The 22,799-nt window shown below is 38.5% G+C and overlaps 1 protein-coding gene across 2 annotated transcripts in view; it reads right to left on the bottom strand.

Annotated features, from left to right (window-relative positions):
- PIWIL2 (piwi like RNA-mediated gene silencing 2) overlaps positions 1–22,799 on the bottom strand; it is a 68,052-nt gene that overhangs the window by 5,343 nt on the left and 39,910 nt on the right. The window lies entirely within an intron of this gene.

Here is a 22,799-nt window from a genome sequence, read left to right as displayed (position 1 = left end):
TTTACTCAATTAAAAAAACTGGGGGAGGGGCTTCCCTGGTGGCGCAGTGGTTGAGAGTCCGCCTGCCGATGCAGGGGACACGGGTTCGTGCCCCGGTGTGGGAAGATCCCACATGCCGCAGAGCGGCTGGGCCCGTGAGCCATGGCTGCTGAGCCTGCGCGTCCGGAGCCTGTGCTCTGCAAGGGGAGAGGCCACAACAGTGAGAGGCCCGCCTACCGCAAAAAAAAAAAAAAAAAAAAAAAAAAAAAAAAACTGGGGGAAAAAAAGGAAGAAGAGGTCAGGCAAGCTACTAGAAATGGCAGGTGCAGAAAGGGCAGGCTGAAGTCTGGAAGAGTCCCCAAATGATCACTTGTTCAAGATAACTCTCCACCCTAAGATACTCCCAACTGTGCTAAGAAAAGGGAAGTGAAGGTGGAACTGAAAAGCAGAAAGAACCTATACCCTCACACATTGTAAACTGGCTGCCTGAAACTTTTGATTCCAAAGGCAATACCGTGGCCCACTCCCTTCTGTCTCCAGGGTCGAACACTAGTCAGACCAGTCCAGCAATATGAAGTCAGAGCCAGAGCCAGAGCCACAGGAGAAGCAAAAGGGGTTGAATTAACTACAGCTGAGTTTAATTTTCTCAAAGCTCAGGCCAAATAACAGATGAACTCAACATTAAGTGATTACTAATCATGAGAGCTAAATCTAAGGCAAGTGTCAAGAATGTAGCTTGGTTTTGATTTTCACATGAGTGGAAGGCAACACTGGCACTCAGACTCACATGTTAGGTTTCAGTGGCCCATGAGACATCCAAGTACTAGAGGGGCCACGCAGGCAGCTGAAGATGTGGTCTAGGAGCTCAGATGAAGGGTATGGGCCAGAGAGTGATTCTCAATGTGTGCTCTGGGCTCCAATTCTTCCCCTTAGATGTTTTAGGGAGTCCACAGAGTCAAAACTAATTTCACAATACTACTACTACATTACTTGCCATTTTTACTCTAATTCGCTCATAAATATCCAGTAGAATTTTCCAGGAAGTAAATGATGTGTGACACTGCAATAAATTAAATGTAGGCTATTCACCTGCCTTTTACTAACCCAAACATTAAAGCCATTCGCCAAAATGTAAAACATCACCAAACATTTTGAAAGTAGTCTTTAATTTAAAATGTTATTTATGGGACTTCCCTGATGGCACGGTGGTTAAGAATCCGCCTGCCAATGCAGAGAACATGGGTTCGAGCCCTGGTCCCGGAAGATCCCACATGCCACAGAGCAACTAAGCCCGTGTGCCACAACTACTGAGCCTGCGCTCCAGAGCCCGCGAGCCACAACTACTGAGCTCATGTGCCACAACAACTGAAGCCCATGTGCCTAGAGCCCATGTTCTGCAACAAGAGAAGCCACTGCAATGAGAAGCCCGCACACCGCAATGAGAAGCCCACACACCACAACGAAGAGTAGCCCCCACTCGCCGCAACTAGAGAAAGCCTGTGCGCAGCATCAAAGACCCAACGTAGCCAAAAATTAATTAATTAAAATAAAAAATAAAATAAATGTTATTTGTGTTATTAACTATATTGAGCTTATTATTTTAAAGTAAATTTTAAAACATTAAAAAGTTCTCAGTTTTAACTTCTAACATGGTAATTATTGATATATACCTATACAAACAAAAAACTCAATAATATTTAAGAAGGTAAAGATTTCCTTAGACCAGAAAATTTGAGAACTGCTGGACCAGAAATATACATCTAAATACAGATATTAAATAAAACCACAGATGAGATTAAACTTGCCAACAAGGCTTCAGGTGGTGGACCAGGATTTCTAAGAAACCCTGCCACTGAGGACAACTGGAAAAGCTGGACAAAATATAAAAACATCTACCTGAAGGCAGTATCAGAGGAAGGATGGGGGCCCAGAGAAATAAGCCAGCCTTTTGAACCTATTTTTCCCTGGCAGCATGTGTTGATTTTGTTGATTCCACAAGGGTACGTAAGCTAGACATATGTTTGGGAGTGGTGCTTTTTTTAAAATCACAGCTTTATTGAGATATAAGTTGCTATACCATAAAAGACACTCTTTTAGGTATAAAAGTCAAAAGTTTTACATTTATCGAATTTTGCAACCATCACCGCTAATTTTAGAACATATTCATCACCCAAAAGGTAATCTCATACCCATTAGCAGTCATTTCCCATCGCCCACCCTAACCCCAACTCCTGGAACACACTAACATACTGTTTCTTTGGATTAGCCTATTTTGGACAAACAGAATCATGTAATATGTGGTCTTTTGTGACTAAATATTTCACTGAGTATAATGTTTTCACAGTTCACCCATGTTGTATCAGTCCTTCATTCCCTTATGTTGCCAAATGATATTACATTACAGGCTATATCACATTTGTCCATTCATCGATCATATGGGTTATTTCCAGTTTGGGCTATTATGAATAATACTGCTATGAACATGCATATACAAGTTTTGTGTGGACATATGTTTTCAATTCTCTTGGTTTATACCTAGGAGTAGAATTGCTGGGTCATATGGTAACTCTATGTTTAACATGTTAACATTAACATGACGAAATACCAAACTGTTTTTCAAAGAAGCTCTACCATTTTACAATCCCACCAGCAATGTATAGGGTTCCAATTTCTCCACATCCTGGACAACACTCTTATTATCTTTTTTATTTTAGCCATCCTAGTGTGTATGAGGTGGTATCTCATTGTGTGTGCATGCTTTTAAATAGAGACTTTATTTTTCAGACCGGTTTTAAGTTTACAAAAAACTTGAGGCCATAGTACAGAGTTCCCATATACACCTTCCCCACCAACCATACATAGTTTCCCCTATTGTTACCATATTACATTAGCGTGGTGCATTTGTTACAACTGATAAATACTGATACATTATTATTAACTAAAGTCCACAGTTTATATTAGCATTCACTCTCTTCTACATTCTGTAGGCTTTAAGAAATGCATGTCATTTATCTACCATTATGGTACTTTTACAGCCCTAAAAACCCCCTGTACTCCCTATTTATACTTCCCTTCCTCACCCTCCCAAACCTCTGGCAATCACTGATCTTTTTACTGTGTCCATAGTTTTGTGTCTTTTCCAGAATGTCCTATAGTTGGAATCATATAGTATGTAGCCTTTTCAGATTGGCTTTTTCCACTTAAGTTATATGCATTTAAGATTCCTCCATATCTTCCCATGGCTTGATAGCTCATTTCTGTTTACTGCTGAGTATTTAATTGTCTGGATGTACCATAGATTATTTGTCCATTCACCCACTGAAGAATGTCTTTGTTGCTTCCAGTTTGGGCAGCAAACTGCCCAAATAAATAAAGCTGCTATAAAAATCTTTGTGCAGGTTTTTGTGTGGACATATGTTTTCACCTCATTTGGGTAAATACTCAGGAGTGTGATTGCTAAATCGTATAGTAAGAGTATGTTTAGTTTTGTAAAAAACTACCAAACTGCCTTCCAAAGTGGCTGTACCATTTCACATTCCCTCAGACAATGATGAGAGTTCCCATTGCTCCACATCCTCACTAGCATTTGGTGTTCTCAGTGTTTTAGATTTTGGCCATTCTAATAGATGTGCAGTGGTACCTTGTGTTTTAATTTGCCATTCCCTAATGTTATATTGAGTACCTTTTCATATGCTTATTTGCCATCTGTATATCTTCTTTGGTGAGAAGTCTGTTCAAGTCTTTTGCCCATCTTTTAATTAGGTTGTTTTCTTATTGAGATTTTAAGAGTTCTTTGTATATTTCAGATAACAGTATTTTATCAGGTATGTGTTTTGCAAATATTTTCTCCCAGTCTGCAGCTTCTTTTCATTCTCTTAGTGCCTCTCACAGAAGTTTCACAGAAGTTCTTTTTTAATTTTAATTAAGTTCTGTTTATCAGTTCTTTCTTTCATGGATAGTGCTTTGGTATCAAAGAGTCATCACCAAACCCAAGGTCACCAAGATTTTCTATGTTATCTTCTATACCTTTTACACTTTTGCATTTTAAAGATAAGTTTGTGATAATTTTGAGTTAATTTTTGTGAGAGGTATATGGTCTGGGTATAGTTTTTGTTTTTGTTTGTTCTGTTTGTTTGCATGTGGATGGGCAGCTGTTCCAGCACCATTTGTTGAAAAGATTCTCCTTTTCCAGTGAAGTGGCCCATGATCTTTTTTTTTTTTTTTTTTTTTGCGGTACGCGGGCCTCTCACTGCTGTGGCCTCTCCCGTTGCGGAGCACAGGCTCTGGACACGCAGGCTCAGCGGCCATGGCTCATGGGCCCAGCCGCTCCACGGCATGTGGGATCCTCCCAGACCGGGGCACGAACCCGTGTCCCCTGCATCGACAGGTGGACTCTCAACCACTGCGCCACCAGGGAAGCCCCCCATGATCTTTTATCAAAGATCACTGGAATCTATTTGTATAGGTCTACCTCTGGGCTCTCAATTCTGTTACCCTGACATGTCTATTTTTCTTTTTGTCAATACCACACCATCTATATTACTGTAGCTTCACAGTAACTCTCTGAGTAACAGAAGTCCTCTGATTTGGTTCTTCTTAGGTACTGTGTTGGTTACTGTGTCTTTTACCTATTTAAACTTTACAATCTGTTTGTAAATATCTGCAAAGTAACTTGCTGGGATTCTGACTAGGGCTACAGTGAATCGATAGATCAAATTGGGAAGAACTGACATCTTAACAATATTGAGTCCTCCTATCAATGAACATGGGATATCTCTCCATTTATTTAGATATTTGATATTTTTCATGAGAGTTTTCTTCATGTAAATCTTATATAAACTTTGTTAGACATATCTAATGTTTCATTTTTTGGTGCTAATACAAATGGTATTGTTTTTAATTTCAAATGCCAATTGTTCATTGCTGATATATAGAAAAGGAATTGATTTTGTGGGGTTTTTCAGCAATTTAATTTTGTATATTTATGTTGTATCCTGCAACCTTGTAATTCCAGCCGTTTTTTTGTTGTTGATTTCTTGAGATGTATACATAGACATCATGCTACCTGCAAAGTTTTTTTCCCTCCTTTTCGACTGTATAACTTTTACTTCCTTTTGTCTTTTTGCATTAGCTAGGACTTCCAGTATGATGCTGAATAGGAGTGGTGAGAGAAGAAACAACTGTCTTGTTCTTGATCCTAGAGGAAAAGTATCTAGTTTCTCACAATTAAGTACAAGGTTAGCTGCAGGACTTTAGTAGATGTTATGTATTAAGTTTATGAAGTTCCCCCTATACTCCTAGTCTGCTGGGAGGTTTGTTGTTGTTTTTTGTTTGCTTGGTTTTTTTTTGTTTTTTTAATCACGAATGGGAGTTGACTTTGTCAAATGCTTTTTCTGCATCTATTGACGTGATAGGATTTTTCTTCTTTAGCCTGTTGATGTGACGGACCACACTGATTGATTTTCAAATGCTGAACCAGCCTTGCATAACTGGAATCCAAACCACTTGGCTGTTGTATCCTGTTTAAGGGTTGCCGTCACAACCACAAACTGGGTTGCTGAGAACAACAGAAATGTATTCTCTCACAGTTCTGGAGGGCAGAAGTCCAGAACTGTGGTATCAGCAGGTCTACATGCTTCCTCCAAAGGCCCTAGGAAAGAATACTTCCTTGCCTATTCTAGCTTCTGGTGGTTTCTGGCAATCCTTAGTGTTTCTTGGCTTGTAGATACATCACTCCAATCTCTGCTTCCACCTTTCCAGTGCCTTCTCCTGTGTGTCTGTGTCTCTGCTCCTTCACATGACCTTCTATGACTCTGGCCAAACTTCCCTCTTCTTGTAAGAATACGTCATTGGCTTAGGGCCCACCCTAACCCAGCCTAACCTCATCTTAACCTGACTGCATCTGCAAAGACCCTATTTCCAGGTGATGTCATATTCACAGGATCGAGGTGGACATGAATTTGGAGAGGCTGTATTCAACTCAGAACAGTTATGGTGTATAATTCTTTTTATGCATTGTTAGATTTGCTTTACTAATATTCTGTTTAAGATTTTTGCATCTATAATCATGAGAAATATTGATCTGTAGCTTCCTTTATTGTAATGCCTTTATCTGGTTTTCATGTGAAGTAGTACCTCATTGTGATTTTGATTTCCACTTCCCTAATGACTAATGATATTAAGCTCCCTTCATGTGCTTCTCGTCTATTTGTATATGCTCTTTGGAGAAATGTCCATTCAAGTGTTTGCCTATTTTTATGCTGGGCTGTCTCTTTGTTTTTCAGTTGTATATTCTGGAAACTATACCTGTACTAGATATACCAGATGAATGATTCTGTCCCATTCCATGGGTTGTCTTTTCACTTTCTTGTACTTTGAAGCACAAAACATTTTAAACTTGATGAAGTCTGATTTATGTTTTTCTTGACTTGCTTTTTGCTTTCAGTATCATATCTAATAAACTGTTGTCTGTTTAATGGTCAAAGATATAAACCTATGCCATCATCTAGAGTTTTATAGTTTTAGTTCCTACATTTAGGTCTTTGATCCATTTGGAGTTATCTTTTATATGTTGTGTGAGGCAAGGATCCAACTTCATTCTTTTGCATGTGGATACCCAGTACTCCCTGCACCATTTCCTGAAAAGACTAAGCTTTCTTGCCGCTGAATGTCACCCTTGCAGAAATCAGTTTACCATAAGCACACAGGTTTACTTCTGGACTCTCAACTGATCTCTACGTCTCTTTCCATTTCAGTACCAGACTGTCTTGTTTATTCTAGCTTTGTAGTAAGTTTTGAATTCAGAAAGTATGAGTCCTTCAATTTTCTTCTTTTTCAAAATTGTTTTGCCTATTCTGGAATTCTTCACACTTCCATATGAATTTGAAAATCAATTTGTCTATTCCTGCAAAAAAAAATGTTAGACTTTTGATATGTATTTCCTTGAATCTGTAGATTAATTTAAGGAGTACTAACATTTTAACAATATTAAGTCTTGAATATGGGTTGTCTTTCCTTTTGCTTAGGTCTACTTCCATTCTTTCAGCAATGTTCTGCAGTGTTCAGTATATTTTTTGCACTTCTTTTGTTAAACATTTTCCTACATAGTTCTCTTTTATGCTGTTATAAATGGAATTATTTTAATTTCATTTCTGGATTGATCATTGCTAGTGTAAAGAAATAGTTGACTGTTATACAGCAGTCTTATATCCTCAACCTTGCTGAACTCTTTTACTAGCTACAATAGAGTGTGTTTATTCTTTAGGGTTTTCTATATGTAAGATAATGTCAGATAGAAACAGACGTAGTTTAAATTCTTCCTTTCCAGTCTAGATGTCTTCTGCAGTTTTCTTGTGATATTTTTGTTTAGCTTTAGTATCAAGGTAATATTGGCCTTATGGTATGAACTGGGAAGTGTTCCCTCCTTTCCTATTTTTTGGAAGAGTTTGTGAAAGAGTATTAATTCTTTAAATGTTCAATATAACTAAAAAGTTTTGACAGTTTGTGCCCTTCTTGGAGTTTGTCCATTTCACTTAGGTTACCTAATTTCTTGGCAAACAGCCATTCATACATAGTATTTTCTTAAAATCCTTTTTTTATTTCTGTAAGGTCAGTAGTGAAGTCTTTTTCATTCCAGATTTTAGTATCTGATCTTCTCTTTTTCATGGGTGGTCTAGCTAAAGGCTTATCAATTCTGTTGATCTTTTCAAATAATCAATTTTTGGTTTATTGATTTTCTCCATTCTTTTTCAATTTTCCATTTCATTTCTCTATGCTATAATCTCTATCAATTCCTTCTTTCTTGCTTTTAGTTTGCTCTTCTTTTTCTAGTTTCTTAAGGTGGAACTTGGGCTGTTTGGAGATTTTTCTTCTTTTTTATTATAGGTGTTTACAGCTATAAATTTACCTTCTAAGTACTTCTTTACATACATCCACAAGTTTTGGTATGTTTTGTCTTTATTTTCATTTATCTCAAAGCGTTTTCTAATTTCCCTTTTGATTTCTTCTTTGACCTCTTGGTTACTTGGGAGTATTGTTTAATTTCCATATAGTTGTGACTTTCCCAAATGTCCCACATATTATATTCTAATTTCATTCTATTGTGGTTTCAGAACATATTTTGCAAGATTTTAATCCTTTAAGATGTACTGAGTCTTGTTTTATAACCTGACATATGTTCTTTCATGGAGAATGTGCCACGCACATTTGAGAAGAATGTGTGTTCTGTTGTTGTGTGTTCTGTAGATGTCTTGTTAGGTTGAGGTGGATCACAGAGTTGTTCAAGTATTTTATTTCCTTGTTGATCTTATTTCTAATTGTTCTATCCATTATCAAAAATGAAGTTTTGAAATCTCCATCTATTACTGTAGAATTGTCTATTTCTCCTTTCACTTATGTTAGTTTTTGTTTCATATATTTTTGAATGTATGTTGTTAGTTTCATATACGTTTATATTTTATGACTTCCTCATGGACTGACCCTTTTGCCATTACGAAATGTCCTTTCTTGTCTTTAGTAACAATTGTTATCTTAAAGTCTGTTTTGCCTGTTATTAGTATAGCTACTCCCGCTCTTTTGGTTTATCTTGTTCCATTCTTTTACTTTCAACCTCCTGTGTCTTTGAAACTAAAATATGTCTCTTGGAGAAAGGACATCTTCATATTTTCACTTAATCCAAGTTGCTAATCTCTACCTTTGGTGTTTCGTCCATTTACATTTAATGTAATTATTGATACGGTAAGATTTACATCTGCCATTTTACTATTTTTTCCCACATGCCTTATATCTTTTTTGTCCCTCTATTCTTCCTCAACTGCCTTAATTTGTATTAAATAGAAATTTTCTAGTTACCATATTAATTCCCTTGTCGTTCTTTTTCTTTTATTTTTCAGAGTTATTTTCTTAGTGTTTCACCTGGTGATTACAGTTAATATATTAACTTATAACAATCTCATTTGGGCAGTTAATACAAAATTTTTTTTAAAGATTTAAAAGATTTAAAGATGCTTTTAAAGATCTAAACCGCTGGTGGCGCAGTGGTTAAGAATCCGCCTGCCAATGCAGGGGACACGGGTTTGAGCACTGGTCCAGGAAGATCCCAAACGCCGCAGAGCAACTAAGCCTGTGAGCCACAACTACTGAGCCTGCGCTCTAGAGCCCATGAGCCGCAACTACTGAGCCTGTGTGCCACAGCTACTGAAGCCCGCACACCAAGAGCCTGTGCTCCACAACAAGAGGAGCCACCACAGTGAGAAGCCCATGCACCACAATGAAGAGTAGCCCCTGCTCGCCGCAACTAGAGAAAGCCCCCCACGTGCAGCAGCGAAGACCCAATGCAGCCAAAAATAAGTAAATAAATTAATTTTTTAAAAAGATGATTTATTATTTATTTAATATATTTATTTTTGGCTGTGTTGGGTCTTAGACGTGGGATCTGTCGTTGCACCAGTGCGTGGGCTCTTTGTTGTGGTACACGGACTTCTCTCTACTTGTGGCATGCAGGTTTTCTCCTCTCTAGTTGTGGCACACAGGCTCCAGGGCACGTGGGCTCTGCAGTTGTGGCACGCAGGTTCCAGAGCACGTGGGGTCTGTAATTTGCAGCATATGGGCTCTAGTTGAGGTGCGCGCGAGCTCAGTAGTTGTGGCACGTGGGCTTAGCTGCCCTGTGGCATGTAGGATCTTATTTCCCTGACCAGGGATAGAACCTGCATCCCCTGCATTGTAAGACAGATTCTTTACCACTGGACCACCAGGGAAGTCCCAATACAAAATTAATTTTGGTATTATTCAAAAACTTTGCTCCTATTATGGCTCCATTCCCTCCCCTCTACTTTGTGCCTTTATTGTCATACAAATTATGTATTTATACACTGTATGCACTTGCATACAGTGCACTGTATGCACATCCACTTTGATTTATAATTACCACTTTATGCACTTGTCTCTTAAGACACAGACTAGAAGAAAAATTACAAACAAAAATATATTTTTGCTCTCTTTATGTTTACCTGTATAGTTTCCTTTCCTGGTGGTACTTACTTCTTCATGTGGATACAAATTACTGTCTAGTATCATTTCATTTCTACCTGAAGGACTCCCTTAAGTATTTCTCGTAGGACAGGTCTGCTAGTGACAAATTCCCCTAGTTTTTGTTTATCTGAGAGTCTTACTTTCTCCATTAAAAAAAAAAGAGATGTAAATCACATAAAATTCACCATTTCAAAGAGTATAATTCAGTGGTTTTAGTATACTCACAAAATTATATACCTATCAACACTACCTAATTCCATAATATTTTCAACACCCCAAAAAGAACCCCATACCCATTAGCAGTTACGCCCTATTCCTGCCAGCAACCTCAATGCCTGGAAACCAGTAATCTCTTTTCTGTCTCTACAAATTTTCCTATTCTGGATATTTCACAGAAATGGAATAATATAAATATGTGGCTTTTTATGTCTAGCTTCTTTCACTAAGCATAGTATTATTGTCAAGGTTTCTCCTTTATTTCTGAACAGCAGCTTTTCTGGATATACAATTCTTATTCAACCTTTTTCTTCCAGCATTTGGAATATGGCATCCCATTGCCTTCTGGCCTCCATGATTTCTGATGAGAAGTTAGCTCTTAGTCTTACTGAAGATGCCTTGAACATAATGAGCGGCTTTCTCTTGGTGCTTTCAAGATGCCCTCTTTGTCTTTTAGCAGTCTTACTTGGTTGTGTCTAGGTATGGGTATCTTTGAGTTTTTCCTACTTAGTGTTCGTTAGGCTTCTTGGATGAATTGATTACTTTCTTCATTAATTTTGGAAATTTTTGGCTATTATTCCTTCCAGTGTCCTTTGTTCCCAATTCTCTCTCACTACTCCCCTTCTGAGAATCACATTATGTTTATATTGCTATGGCTGATGGTGTCCCACAGATCTCCGAGCCTGTTAATTTTCCTTATTTTTTTCTTTCTTTTCTTCACACTGAATAATCTCAGCTGACCTATCTTCAAATTTGCTAGTTATTTCTTCTGCTTAATCCAATCTGATGTTAGGCCCCTCTACTGAAATTTTCATTTATTACATTTTATAAGTCCAGAATTTCTATATCATTCTTTAACAAATTTATTTATTCAGACATAATCCACACACCATATAATTCATCAATTTAAAGTGTAAAATTCAATGTTTTTTAGTATATCCACAGATATGTACAACCATCACCACAATGGATTTTATAACATTTTCATCACCTCAACAAGAAGCCCCACACTCTTAAACTACCACCACTCTACCCACCTCCTATTCTCTCCCCAACTTACCCCTAAGCAACCACTGACCTACTTTCTGTTTCTGTAAACTTCCCTGTTCTGAACATTTTTTATGAATGGAATCATATAAAACGTGGTCTTTTATGACTGGCTTCTTTCACTTAGCATAACATTTTCAAGGTCCAAGTATTGCTTGCTATTTGTTTCACCGGTTCTACATTCTTTTCCTTTCTTCCTTAAAAAAATTTTTGTTATTTTCTCTTCTCTCATTTTGATTGTTACATAACTTTTTTTATTCTTTTAGTGGCTACCCTAGAAATTACAACATAGCTCTTTAGTGTATCAAAGTGTAATATAAATTAGTACTTTCACCTTTTCCTCAACAATTCAAGAAACTAAAGGCACTGGAACTTCATTTACTTCTTCCAGATATATGTGCTATTACTGTCATCAATTTGAAATTTATACGCACAAATGAATACATATCCACTCAAAAACATTACTATTTTAGATGGTAGGTATTCATTTAAATTTATCCCCATACTTGGCACTTTTATTCCTGTATTTATTCCTTTAACCATTTCTAAGTGTTTTCTGGGATAATTTTCCCTGTAGGTGAAAAATGCTCTTTTGTATTTTCCTTCAGTGCAAATCTGCCAGTGACAAGCATTCTCAATTTTTTATTTGCCACAAAATGTCTTTTTTCACATTAGAAGTTACTTTTAGTGGATACTGGATTCTATGGTGGTAGTTATTTTCTTTCAGTGTTTTGTAACTATTATTTTATTATCTTGTGGCTTAAACTGTTTCTTTTGACTAGTTCACTACTAGTCATTTTGTTGCTCCTTGAAGGTAACCTCTTTTATTTTCCTTTGACTTGCCTTAATATGTATATATGTCTTTACTTTCAACAGTTTTATTATAATGTGCCTAAGTGTACTTTTCTTTTTATATCTTGCTCGGGATTTGCTGGATTTCTCGTATCTGGAACTTAATGTCTTCTAACACTTTTGGAATATTCTTTACCATTGTTTTTCTGCCCTCTGCTCTCTCTAACCTCCTTCTGGACCACTTACGTGTATAATATATTTTAACTCCATAACTCCCATGTGTGTTGCCTTGTTATATTTTCTAACCCTCCGTATCTCAGTGCAGTTTGATTATTTTCTTCTTACCTATCTTTCAATCATCTCTTAATTTCCTCAATCAAGTCTAAACTACTGTTGCCCACTGTTATGCACAGAGCTGTGTTTCTCCAAAATTTGTGTTGAAGTCCTAACCTGCCATACCCAAAATGTGACTCTATTTGGAAATAGATATTTAGAGAGGTTATTCAGTTTAAATAAGGTCACTGGGGTGGGCCCTAATCAAATATGACTGGTGTCTTTCTAAGAAGAGGAGACTGGGACATAGACACACATGCAGTAAAGACCATGTGACACAGAGAGAAGACAGCCATCTATAAGACAAGGAGAGAGGCCTCAGGAGAATCCAACCCTGCCAGCACAGCATCTTGATCTTGGACTTCCCATCCCACAGATCTGTGAGGAAATAAATTTTCATTGTTTAAGCCATTGTTCTGGCAGCCCTAGCAACCTAATATACCCATTCACTAAGTGTTTAATTTTGGTTATTATAATTTTTAGTTCCAGAAATTTCAATTTTTCCCCAGTTTCCAATTCTTTGCTAAAATTCTTAATGTTGTCTTACATTTCTCTGAACTTAAGTGTAGCTATTTTAAAATGTGTCCGACTACTCATCTATCTGAATCCTCTGTGCATCTGGATCAATTATCTGTTGACTTTCTTAGTTTTTCAGTCCCTTCATTTTCTCTCTTGTGTTCTCGGTTATTATTTATTGATTTCTAGATATTGCAGAAAAATCTGATGCCCAGAATAATGTTATCTTTCTTCAGAGGGTTTTTATTTGCTTTTGGCAAGTGGGCAATAAAACTAGCAGTCAGAGTTCACCTGAATCCATATTCAAGGACTAGTATCATTCAGAGTTGATCTACCTATAGCTCTTTACTCCTAGTTTGCAGCTCTTCACATTCACAGCTCAAATAGTGGGGAGAAGACTCACGACTACCACTGACTTGGGGGCCCTGGCCTCCAGCTTTTGATCCCTAAAGACTTAAAAAGTGCTCCACAGCTTTTCAATGTTTCAGCTGCCTCTTCCAGAATTAGCATATTTCCCTAAAGAAAAAGAACCCAAATGCAACTCTCATCATCTCTCTGGGTTTCTGTCATTTTGTATCTTCACCTACTTATTCTTCTTTGCTTCATTAACTTCTCAATTAAATTCAAGTAGTCATACATATATATATATGTATATATATTCATGTAATAAATACATGACATATGTATGTGTATATATACACACGTGTGTATATATATAATATTCAAAAAATATATACACATATGTGCATACATGTGTGTATAATATAAATATATTCCTTTTTAAAAACTGCCAAACATAGCACAGACGTACCTCATTTTGTTGTGCTTCACTTTATTGCACTTCGCAGATACTGCATTTGTTTTTTGTTTTTTTTTTTACAAATTAAAGGTTTGTGTCACCCTGTGTTGAGCAAGTCTATTAGTGCCATTTTTCCAACACATTATTTTTTAATTAAGACATGCACATTTGTTCATTGCACACTTAACAGACTATAGTATAGCATAAACCTAACATTTATATGCACTGGGAAACTAAAAAATTTGTGACTCACTTTAGTGCAGTACTAGCTTTACTGTGGTAGTCTGGAACTGAACCCCCAATATCTCTGAGGTATGCCTGTATTTACAGTATTGTTAACAGAAATAACATGGCGCCTGGAATGATACTGTTCATACGGAGAAGATTCAAGTTTTTTTCTTCCAGGTGTCTGGAGTATTTGCACTATGAAAAACTCAGAAACACCAGCACATTGGATCATCATATCTGATTCAAAAATTTAAAATAATTCAAAGATGAGCTGTAGTTTGCTTTCAATCACCCTTATTCCTAGAATGTAGCCCTTTGGGGCCCTAAAACAAAATGATAGAGGTTTTCTTGTGCAATCTACCCTTAGTGGGTTCTAAACTCTAATCACTGTCCACCTAGAAAAGCACTTGCACTTGACAAAAGCAGATTGTCAAAAGCACTCTTCAAGATCTTAAATGAGAAAGTAAGGACCTCCAAAAATCTGTTCAACCATAAAAGCAACAAGCACACTGCACAAATGGTCAAAATGAACTTTTTTAGAAATGTGGAAACTAACCAGAGGCTTAAAACAATCTGAACAGCATTTATTCAATAAAATTGGCTGAATCTTGACCTTTGTGATGTTTTAACTTGCTCTATTCATATTCCCCTTTCTCTGCAGTAGCTGTGACACCTGCAGCCTCACTACCATGGTAACTGTGAAAATAATCTAGCAATCACTGGAGGGTGCAGAATATTCAAGGCGTTTGAAGAAATCTTTGTCCTGTCATTGGCTGATCACTAAGCTAAACTAAGGGGAGATTTCAGTGGCTACACAGAGTTTAGATTACAAAGATACAGAATCGGGCCAGGGAAAGCATCAAAGAGCAACACCAACAGTCCCTGGGGGTGGAGATTTGATTTGCAGAGTTGCCAACATTATATTAAAAATGTCTAGGGACTTCCCTGGTGGTCCAGTGGTTAAGAATCCTCCTTCCAATGCAGGGGACACAGGTTGGATCCCTGGTCGAGGAACTAACATCCCACATGCCACAGGGCAACTGAGCCCACGTGCTCTGGAGCCCATGTGCCACAGATAGAGAGAAGGCTACGTGCCACAATGAAAGATCCTGCATGCTGCAACAAAGATCCCCACATGCCACAACTAAGAGCCGAGGCAGCCAAATAAATATTTAAAAAATGAAAGAAATGTAGCTTAAAAAAATTTTTTTAATTAAAAATAAATATGTCTAGCTTTCAAAAAAAATTATGAAATATGCCAAGAAATAGTAAACTACAGCCCATTCACATGAAAAAAAAGTAGTTAAAATAAACTGTATGGGGAGAAGCCTGGACATTGGTTATATTAGACAAAGACTTTAAACCAACCATTTTTATTAATTTTTTAAATTATTTACTTATTTATATTTATTTTTGGCTGCATTGGGTCTTTGTTGCTGCGCGCAAGCTTTTCTCTAGTTGCCGCGAGCGGGGGCTACTCTTCATTGCGGTGCGCGGGCTTCTCACTGTGGTGGCTTCTCTTGTTGCAGAGCATGGGCTCTAGGTGCACAGGCTTCAGCAGTTGTGGTACGCAGGCTCAGTAGTTGTGGCGCACGGGCTTAGCTGCTCCGCGGCATGTGGGATCTTCCCAGACCAGGGCTCGAACCTGTGTCTCCTGCATTGGCAGGTGGATTCTTAACCACTGCACCACCAGAGAAGCCCCCAACCATTTTTAAGTAATGTTCAAAGATCTAAAGAAAACTACATCTAAAGACCTTAAGGAAAATCTCACAAAGTAAAGACTACCAATAAAGATAGAAATTGTAAGAAAGAACCAAACAAAAATTTTGGAATCAGAAAGTATAAGTGAAATGAAAAATTCATCGGAGGGGCTTAAGAGCAGGTGTGATCAGGCAGAAGGAATAATCAGCGAACTAAAAGATAAATCAATCAAGATCATCCAGTGTGAGAAACAGAAAGAAGAAAAAGGAGGAAAAATGAATGCAGCCTGAGACCTGTGAGACACCATCAAGCATAACAACATACGAATAATTGGAGTCTCAGTAGCAGAGGAGAGAGAGAAAGGGGCAAAAGAGTGTTTGAAGAAATAGTGGACCAAAAATTCCCAAATTTGATTCAAAAGTTAACTGACACATCAAGAAGACTAAAACATACCAATTAGGATAAACTCAAACTTGATCTACAACATCAGCCCTTCCCTGGGTCTCCAACCTGTTGGCCTACCCTGCAGATTTTGGACTTACCAGCCTCCATAAATCACATGAGCCAATTCCTCAAAATACACACACACACACACACACACACACACACACGCACCCCATATTGATCTGCCTCTCTGGAAACCCTAATATAAAATTAGTACATGGGCTTCCCTGGTGGTGCAGTGGTTGACAGTCCGCCTGCCGATGCAGGGGACGGGGGTTCGTGCCACAGACCGGGAAGATCCCACATGCCATGGAGCGGCTAGGCCCATGAGCCATAGCTGCTGAGCCTCCGCATCCGGAGCCTGTGCTCCACAGCGGGAGAGGCCACAACAGTGAGAGGCCCGTGTACCGCAAAAAAAATTTTTTTTAATAAATAAATAAATAAAATTAGCACAGGACTTCCCTGGTGGCACAGTGGTTAAGAATCCACCTGCCAATGCAGGAGACATGGGTTCAAGCCCTGGTCCGGGAAGATACTACATGCCACGGAGCGACTAAGCCCATGCGCCACAACTGCTGAACCCCACGTGCCTAGAGCCCGTGCTCCGCAACAAGAGAAGTCACTGCAATGAGAAGCCCACCACTGCAACAACGAGTAGCTCCCGCTCAGTGTAACTAGAAAAAGCCCATACACAGCAACAAAGACCCAACGCAGCCAAAAAATAATTAATTAAAATAAAATAAAATAAAATTAGCACAGAGAAGGAGGGACACCATAGTACCAGAAAGGAACAAATTTTTTGTGTACGACTGAAATCAATTTGGTATTAATATGAATGAGACTGTTATAAACTAATATGCAGAAAAAGCATTTGATAAAAATCCAACACACTTTCACTATAAAAACACTCAGCCAATTAGGAACAGAAAGAAATTTCCTTAACATGATAAAGTGAGTCTGTGAAATACCCACAGCTAACATCATACTCAATGGAGAAAGACTTAAAACTATCTCCCTAAGATCAGGAAAAAGACAAGGATGCCTGTTTTTACCACTGCTATTAAATATTGTACTGGAAGTTCCAGTCAGAGCAACTAATAAGCAGGATAAATAGATAAAAGCCATCGAAATTGGAAAAAAAGATGTATGACAATTTCTATTTGCAGATAACATGATTCTATATAGAAAAATCCCAAAGAATTGGGGGAAAAAATCTACTAAAGCTAGTTAAGTTCAGAAAAGTTGCAGGGTTAAAGATTAACACACAAAACAATTATGTTTCTATACACCAGCAATGAACAATCCAAAAATGAAATTAGAACTATTCCATACTCAGTAGCTTTCAAAAGAATAAAATACCCAGAATAAATTTAACTGAGGAGGTGAAACACTTGAACATGGAAACTACAAAACATTGTTGAAAGAAATAAAGACAACCTAAATAAATGGAAAGACATCCTGTGCCCACATATTGCAAGAGTGAATATTATTAAGATGACAATACTTGCAAAGTGATCTATAAATTCAATGCAATTCCTATCACAATTCCAATGGCCCTTTTTACAGAAATTGAAGTGCCTATTCTCAAATTCATATGGAATTCCAAAGGGCTCTGAATAGCCAAAACAATATTGAAAAAAAAAAACCTGGAAGACTCAGACTTCCTAATTTCAAAACTAACTAAAAAGAAGCAATAATCAAAACAGTGTTGTACTGACATAAGGATGACATAGAGACCAATGGAACAGAACTGAGAGTTCAGAAATAAACCCAAACATCCAGGGCTAATTGATCTTTAATAAGGGTGCCAATACCATTCTATAAAGAATATAGTCTCCCCAACAAGTGGTGCTGGGACAAGTGGATAACCACATGCAAAAGAGTAGAGTTGGACCTCTACCTCACTCCACATACAAAATGTAACTCAAAATGGATCAATGACCTAAAGGTAACAGCTAAAGCTCCAGAACTGTTAGGAGAAAACAAAGGCGTAAATCTTCATGACCTCAAATTCGGCAACAGAGTCTTAGATTTGACACCACAAGCACAAGGAACAAAAGAAAAAATAGAGGGACTTCCCTAGTGGTCCAGTGGTTAAGAATCTGCCTGCCAATTCAGGGGACATGGGTTCGAGCCCTGGTCCGGGAGGATCCCATGTGCCGCGGAGCAACTAAGGCCGTGTGCCACAACTACTGAGCCTGTGCTCTGGAGCCCCCGAGCCACAACTGCTGAGCCTGCATGCCTAGAGCCCACGCTCCGCAACAAGAGGAGGCACCCCAGTGAGAAGCCCCCGCTGGCTGCAACTAGAGAAACCCTGGGCACAGTAACAAAGATCCAACACAACCAAAAATAATAAAAATAAATTAAAAAAAAAAAAAAGAAAAGAAAAAATAGATAATGGGACTCCATCAAAATTTAAAACTTTTGCGCATCAAATAACATTATCAAGAAAGTGAAGACACTCTACAGAATGGGAGAAAATATTTGCAAATCATACATCAGACAAGAGTTCTGTATCCAGAATATGTAAAAATAAAAACAAAAACTCTTACATCTCAAAAAGAAAAAGACAAATAGATCAACTGAAAAACAGGGAAAGGACTCAAAAGGACTTCTCCAAAGAAGTTATATAAATGGACAATAAGCACATGAAAAGATGTACAACATCATTAGTCATTAAGGAAATGCAAGTTAAAGCCAGAATGAGATACCACTTCACAAGAGTTACCATTAAAAAAAGGAAAATAAGATGTGTTGGCAAGGATGTGGAGTAGCTGGAACCCTTCTATATTGCTGATAGGAACGTGAAATGGTGCATCCACTGTGGAAAACAGTTTGAGGGTTCCTCAAAAAGTTAAACAAAGAATTACCATATGACCCAGCAATTTCACTCCTAGGTATATACCCAAAAGGACTGAAAATAGGTACTCAAACTAATACATATACAGGCATGCTCACAGCCTGTATTATTCACATTATTCACAATAGTCAAAAGGTGGAAACAGTAAAAATGTCCATCAGTGATGAATGGATAAACATACAACAGAACATTATTCATCCATAAAAAAGAACAAAGTAATAATATAGTCTACAATTTAGATGAACCTTATAAACACGATCAATAAAAGAAGGCAAACACAAAAGATCATGTATTTTATGATTATCTCTATATAATATACACAAATCCACAGAGACAGAAAGCAGTTTAGATGTTACCAGGAAGTAGGGGGAAGGGTGAATGGGGAGTAACTACCTCCTTCCAGGATCAGAAAGTAGTTACCAGCAAGCAGATATCTTGGTGTGTCTGCTCGAGCGGTACCTGGGTCCATGAAATGAGTGGACACTGAGGGCTGAAGCAATGAAGAAATGGGCTAAATCTAGACATATTTTTCTCATACCCTCTGAAGTGCAAAATTCCAATAAACTGTTCTGTCTGCCAAGAGGAAAGAGAATGCAGATGGCTCTGGGGGCAGATTCCCTGAGGGGAAGGCCCCGCACACACTGGCAAATCGGACTGACTCTGCAGCTCCAGGAGATTACAAATTGTCCCTGACAGAAACAGACACCTATTCTGGACTGGGTTTTGCATATCTGCTGGTAGATACAAATTCTCAAAATACTATAAAAGAACTAAAACAGAAGGCACTATATCAATCTGGACTGCCAAGTCACATTTCCTCAGACCAAGGAACACACTTTCATCCCCAGAGTAACAGTTTGACAGAAAATTAGAATGAGCAACTGAAACATTTATTGTTTAAAATGAAGGGAATAAAGGTGTGAAGGGCTAGCTTACATGATTTTATGTGTGTACTCATACTCAACATGACGGGGGCCAAGGGAATGTCCCCACTAGATAAACTCCTCTCCTTTTCTGGGGGATCTAAAGAACAAGGGGTGGGGAAGGATGCTGCTATGACAATACTTTTTGTTTTGTTTTCCTCCACATGACGTTAACCCTCTTTTTTACTACCTGATGCAGTGGTTCTTGGACCAGGACTGCAACTTTGGGTGCTAGAAGCTGGGATGAACCATGCATTCATTTGCTAGAGCTGCCATAACAAAGTACCACTAACTGAAGTGTACTGTTCCACCGTGCTGGAGTCTAAAGTTTGAAATCAAAGTGTTGGCAGGGTTGTTTCCTTCTGAGGGCTGTGACAGAGAATCTATCGTCCCATGACTCCTGGTGGCCTCATGTGTTCCTTGGCTTGTAGATGGTGCTCTCCCTGTGCCTTCACATTGCCTTTCCTCTATGTGTGTCTGTCTCTGTGTCCAAATCTCCTCTTTTCATAAGAAACAGGCATACTGGATTAGGGCCCACTCTAATGACCTCATCTTAACTTGATCATCTGCCAAGACACTCTTTCCACAACAGGTTACATTCACTGGTACTGGGGTTAGGACTTCAATATCTTTTTAAGGGGGCACAATTCAACCCATAACAATCCCTAAGCAAGAAACTGTAATTAGAGTTCCTAAGGGCCTAACAGGGTGGACTGTGCCTTCACCCCCTCGGGCAAAACTGAGGTTCACAGGACACGCATCTATATTGCCTAGGAGGTGAGATAGCCCACTCGTTCTGACCTATGTAATCCTATGCTATGTGAATGGCAGTGGACTGAGGGGGAGGCAATTGCTAGACTAGTATTGCTGGCAGCATCCTAGACCAGCACAGTGGCTAAACCTAATGTTCCATTTAAAGGTGGAAAAGTTTGGGTATAAATACAGAGAAGGAAGAATGGTAGTTGAGGATAAAGGAATGAATAAATGGTTGTGCAATGAGGAAAATACAATATTACACTGGTGCCTTAAAAGACACTCAGAGCAAGAGGTGACACTGTCTGTTAGCTCAAGTATACCAATGTCTGAAATGGCGAATGAACTGCTGCTTTCAGAACCTGACAATGTTGAATGGAAGCCTGCAAACTTAAGTGGTGTGGCTCTGGGAGATATTTTGGTCTTACAATATAATGATGAACTGAACTAATTATTCGTGCCTGCGTGGGTCTCTAGTAATGTGCCACTGTTGACTCTTATATTTCAGGTTATGTCTATTACCACCCTGCATCATGATGTAGGGTGACCTTGTTGGTAAGATTCAACTATACCATGTAAATAAGTTTTACGATAATACCAATACTGATAAGCAAATATATTGGGAAATTGGGTTAAAGCCTCCTCAGGATGTAATATAAATGGAAAAATTACTGGCCTGAGGAAGAACAGGACTAGTTAACCACCAGCTAACTTCTGTGCTAAAGAGTTTTGCACAAGTTTATTGTAAGGTGCAAACAGTGCCTTATAATAGATGAAGGGGGGAAAGAGTCATTAGTACAGAAATATCAGAATATATGTAATGGCCTTACAGAGTGTATCAGTTGTTTCTTTAAGTCCACCTCTACCTCACACTGGCTCCTCCAAAAGTCAGGCATATTCACAGTGATACTACTACTTGGCTTACAGGATGCAGTGGAAGTGACGCTACATGGCTTTCAAGACTAAGATATACAAGGCAACACATTTTCTACCTGGCTCTCTCAATCTCTTGGAATGCTCAAGCTCTGAACCCAGCCACCATGCTGTAAGGAAGCCCAAACTAGCTCATGTGAAAAGACCACATGAAGGGGCCCAAATGGAGAGGAACTGGAGCCCACTGTGCCCTGTCCAACTTCCTGAGAGCGAACATCATAAATGCTCACTGCATGTCCCTAAGTTTTAGGGTAATTTACTACTACAGAACCATCCATAACCAAACAGTGCTCAAGTAATTTACAACCCAGAGGGAGAGATTAATAAGGATACAAACAACTAATAAAAGGCAGGATGTGATAATCACTACACAGAATGTTAACAGAGGGCCTTGGGAGAGGACCATAAAGAAATAAGTCTAGCTAAGGGATGGAGCAGAGGAGGGGAAATGAGAAGGTTTCACAGAACTAATCTTTGAGCTAGGGCTGAAAAGACATACACAACTGCAGGCAAACAATAGCAACAACAAGAAGGAAAGTGTGGGTGGGACTTGGTAACAAAGTAGCATATCACATGGACCTCTATAGGGACAAAAATTTAACTTCTGGTTTACACAATCTCTAATACTGAAACAGAACCAAACTACTGAAAGGACACTATAGGAAACGTTATTCTAAAATGAAACAAGGTGGAGCTCTAGAGATTGACTTTAATCACGCAAAACCATTAAATTTCTTGCTGTTTAATCTCTATGCAAAGGGCTAACACTGAACCGTAAGAAATGAAAGCCACTTATCAGTGCTTCCTTTGATGTACTGGTCAAGGCAAAACCCAGTACCTTGCTTGCTCACTGTTCCAGACCCAATATCAGCTTAATGACAGCAATTCTCCATGGTTAGCATTCTTTGGAGTTCTAGGGGTGATTTTCAGGGAGGCACTGGTCTTGAACCTAAATGAAAAGAACCAGCGCCTAATGACAGCCATAAAAAGCTGAGAAAATTAATAAGCTGCTTTAATTACTAAAATTTACCCTGACTTTCCTATAAGGGCCTGAAGATTATGCACACAGGCATCAGGCTGACAACCAGGGAAATAATCATTACTTACCAAATCAAGTGAAAGCACTGAGTTCTTTAAGCTGCTCTGTACAAGTAGAAGCCTGAAAACAGTCCTTCGGAGCTGCCTGTCCGTCTGTTTAGGAAACTCACCTTCCAGTTGGGATCCCTCTCACTAAATCAGACTTCCT

The sequence above is a fragment of the Mesoplodon bidens genome (assembly GCF_964165515.1).
Source record: "Mesoplodon bidens genome assembly, chromosome: 6".
NCBI classification, from domain to species: Eukaryota; Metazoa; Chordata; class Mammalia; order Artiodactyla; family Ziphiidae; genus Mesoplodon; species Mesoplodon bidens.
Note: the sequence above shows the minus strand (reverse complement) of the source record. Positions and strands in the feature narration are given on the sequence as shown.